General features: G+C 38.9%; 1 protein-coding gene across 1 annotated transcript in view; it reads right to left on the reverse strand.

The window, feature by feature from the left end:
• The window catches only part of LOC103357708 (exostosin-1-like), a 360,610-nt gene that overhangs the window by 266,517 nt on the left and 89,657 nt on the right, over nt 1–4,436 (reverse strand). The window lies entirely within an intron of this gene.

Here is a 4,436-nt window from a genome sequence, read left to right on the forward strand (position 1 = left end):
ATTGAAGTGTTTTTTAAACCACTGATGTATGACGTCCACTACAGCTAGTTTATCTTGCTCAGAATAATAAATATTGGGGGGAAAAAATCCAAATACATCATGTGTGGGAGCAGTGAAAACGTTTTCTCTGCATTATTTTAATAATTTATGCATGATGGCTAAATTAAAGAGTGACAGTCAGCTTTAAATCATACGCTGTGAGCTTTTCTTACTCTAGTCTTACACATGGAAAATCAAAATAAAAGAATATTTCTGTATCACACCTAATATCAGATTCATGAACTTGCATTCCAAAAGCCACACATTGTATGTGTGACTTTGAGACACATATTGAGAAGTCTAATAGGGAAAACTGAACTATTAAGAATATTAAACAAGCCACAGCATGAGGTGAATCTTAATGATTTCATGACAAGGAAATAGGTTTGTAAAGAATAAGAGTGAAGAGCAAAAAGAAAGTCAGAACGGAAAAAGCAGGGGAAATTAAATATGAAACAATCAATACGGCACTAGGACCTGTCACAAGTGAGTGAATGCATGAGGGTATGACAGACAGCTTTACAGTCAGCGATGCACTTCGCTGCTTTCCTACATTTGTCGAGCGTTTGTGTGTGTGTGTGCGCGTGCGGGTGTCAGGAGAGTTGAATTGTCAGCAGCGGCCGTGTGATTTACACAAGGCCTTTACGGTAAAGTACCACGAAGAACATTAGACAAGTGACAGTGGGAGCGGCAGAGATTGATTATAGGCAGATAGGTAAAGGATGGAGGGGTGGAGGTTACACTCACACACACACACACACACCGAGGACCAGACACCAGGGCTGAAATAAGCTGTAACCAAAACTCATCCTAATGGGTCAGTTTAGCTGGAAAGCATACCTTATTAAATATGCATAATATTCAGCACAGTCGAGTAGAGTAGCCGCTCTGAGTCACCGAGCCAACGAGCCAGAATCACAGATAGGACCTGCACACGCTTAAAAGTAGACTTGAGGTGAATCCTACAGATGACTTCAGCTATGATAAGGATGAAACTTTAATGATCCCACTGGGGAAACTGGGTCATCGCAGCAGATAAACAGTAATATAATACAACACGGCTCAATAGGAGCTGGTTAAGAATAGAACAAATGGGGGGGAAGGGGGAACAAAACATCTGCTGTAATACAAACTGGGGCTGCACAACATATCATTTCAGCGTCGATGCTGCGATGTGAACGTGTGCGGTAGTCACATCGCAGGAGGTGCAATGTGAACTCAGGCAAATTAACTCAAACACATCATGCTACAACTTTTTGCTGGTTGACACGATGTTTGGGGCTTTTTTTTTTTTTTACCTAAAAGACAGAGTTTGCTCAAATGCAGGTTCCACGTGTGCACGGGAGGAACAGGAGAGAAAGACTGGAAAGGAAGATTTGGTTGCAAAAAAGAAGCACAATGTCAGTTGTCGGGCTGCACAATGAATGGAACAACAGCTATGATCATGGCCTTTCACAATTAAATGAACACTAGCGACTGATGTTTAAATTGCGACGCTCTTAGAAAACTCAAAACTTACAGATTGCATAAATGTGACATGAAAGCATTTTGGTTTAACGTCATTTTGGGTCACACACCTGACTGCAGTAGATGAGTGGAGACTAGAGGCTCATCTGTGCACAGCTTCTACCATAGCCTGCATGTGAGCTGTTTGAGACATCAGTTAGTTGTGGTGTCTATCAGTAACATCTTCTTTGATGAATAATCATAAAATTGATCTAAATACCCAGGATTATCATGTTGGCCTGTCATATGGAAATATGTCAGCTACAGAAAGGATGATGCCAACCAACTCTGTTTCCATCTGTTTACAAGACAACGTGACTCATTTGTTGGACCATTTAAATCAGCACCGCAGAACTCAGTATGAGGAGAGTGAAGCCAGATTTAAATGCAACCCAAAGCAAAAAAAACTATTTCGGATGTCTTTGCCGGTGTTACATCATGTGAGACAGGTTTCAAATGGTTAAGGGAAATGGTAAATGGCACTTATATAGTGCTTTTATCCAAAGCGCTTTACAATGTTTTCTCATTCACACACACATTCATACACTAATGGTGACAGAGCTGCCATACAAAGTGCTGCCTGCTATTGGGAGCAACTTTGGGTTCAGTGTCTTGCCCAAGGACAAGGGGATCGAACCACCAACCTTGCGATTGGAGGACAACCTCTCTACCACCTGAGCCACAGCCGCTTGTTAGTCTTCCAAAAAAAAATTGAAATAAAAAGTAGTTTTTCTTCTCTTTGGAGATGCACTCCCTTACAAAATCTCCATTATTAATTCCTTCCCAATGGAGTTATTCAAGCTATCTGGTGAAAATTCCTGTAATATTTTTATATCACAATCCATATTGCACCAAAACTAACTATAGCAATGTCAGTTTTCTCCAATATGGTGCAGCAGTAAAACAAACTACTATGCTGGGGCCCATTACAAATGAAGAAAAATCTAAATGACGCTATATTTAGAATGTGTAAGGCAACAGCAATAGAGACCTGCAAACTAAGATAAAGGTGATGTACAAGCTTTTAGGTAAAATATAGAAAAACTGAAGTAAACTGAAAAAAATGAGGGTGCAATTATACAATATTAAACTAGTAGTAAAATTTGAACTGCACTACATGATACATTTTGTGGATAACAACTGAAATGGAGATGTATCTGAAACTAGTTTTGTTTAAGTTATGCTAAAAAAAAAAAAAAACATTATTTCTTTGTTAATGTTGTAATAAATGTAATATTCTATCAGAAGTAGACCCAGAGTAACTCATGGTAATATTTATCATTAGTTTCAGCTTTAAAAAGAATCACTTTAGGTTGATTTTGTTGCAGATTTTGGTAACTTTTTAAAACCACTAATGAGAAACAACCATCATCATGTGCTACATATAGGCAACCTTTAAGATGAAGGGGGGAAAAAAACCTCCACTGACCCATCTCTACTAATTTGGACCAACAGTACACAACTCAATGCAAGTTTAAAAATAAACTCCCACAACCTACAGTTCTGTGGTTGGAAGTTATTAGTACGTGAAGGTTCTCTTGAGGCCGTGGAGACAGAAGCCTGCAGATGTGTGCGTGCTCAGCTGTTTAACTCGGTTGTGTCACCACACAGCGACCCCAAACTGTCACAACTTTTTCTGTTCCTACTTTCGAATTAAATCACTAAAAGTTACAGTTTAAAATGAACCTGCGAGCTTGTACACGAGCCAGTAAGCTTCTCATCTTGTTTCCTCACATTCACACTCGCGCACATGGCTCATCTCGATTCCTCTTTAAATTAGCAGAGAACCACACCACTGGGACGGCTGCGTGTTTATGCGCTCGTGTGCGTCTTCTTTGGTGTTGTCGTACAAACCTGGCAACATGATGTCTGGAGTGACAACATTTTGGCTAATCTAAAAAGGGCTCGTTTGAGAGAATTGACAGAAAATTAATCTGCAACTATTTTGAGGTTTGTGCTTCTATTTATTTTTTGCAAAAATGCCAAACATTAGTTTTAACTTGAGGAGGATGTTCACATTTTTCTTCCTTTACATCATTGTAAACTGAATATCTTCATGTTTTGGATTGTTGGTCAGACAAAACAAGACAACAGAAGACCTCATCCTTCCAATATTCGCTCACATTTTATGGATAAATCAGTGTAAGAATAACACGCTGCTATAATGACTGGTGGTTGAATAGTAGTAGCTAATTAGCTTTGAATTCTAGTTGTCATAAGTTCTACTTTCTTGGTGTTTGTGCAGCTTTTAGTCACATCTTGTAACCTGCATAAACAGAAGGTGGCTCACTTGACATGGAGATGGTTTAGTCGTTGTCACCTGACCAAAAAAAGGGAACTTCTGCTACTTGATAGATTATTTGAATTTCCCCTATGAGGATCAATTAAGAATTACCTTATCTTATTATCTTATCTTACATCTGGCACTAGGCCAAGCTACATGTTCACCAAACTATGGACGTCATGACACCAGAAATTTGGTAAATTCTGTGATTCTCGAGTCTGATACCACAGTATAAAAACAAACAATTAATTAATGTATTCCAAGCTTCCATCAGCTTTAAAAGAAAGAAAGAAAGAAAGAAAGAAAGAAAGAAAGAAAGAAAGAAAGAAAGACTCAAGATGGAGCTTTAATTTTTTTAAGCCACTATGTTAAGTACCAAAAAAATACAAGACAACCTTTTTGTTGTTGTTGTTGTTCTTTGCATTGCATTTGTACTCCAGCGCCCAACTTACAAAACCAGTTAAATGTAGCCTTCAAGTATTTAGCAGCCTGTGTTTGTGTTTGTCTACTTTTAACGTTCTCAGCATCCTCCTCAGGCAGACATTAGACCAGGGGTGTCGACATCTGGTCCTCGAGGGCCGCAATCCTGCATGTTTTAGATGTTTCC

This window comes from Stegastes partitus, unplaced genomic scaffold, assembly GCF_000690725.1.
Source record: "Stegastes partitus isolate 25-593 unplaced genomic scaffold, Stegastes_partitus-1.0.2 Scaffold269, whole genome shotgun sequence".
In the NCBI taxonomy this organism is placed as follows: Eukaryota; Metazoa; Chordata; class Actinopteri; family Pomacentridae; genus Stegastes; species Stegastes partitus.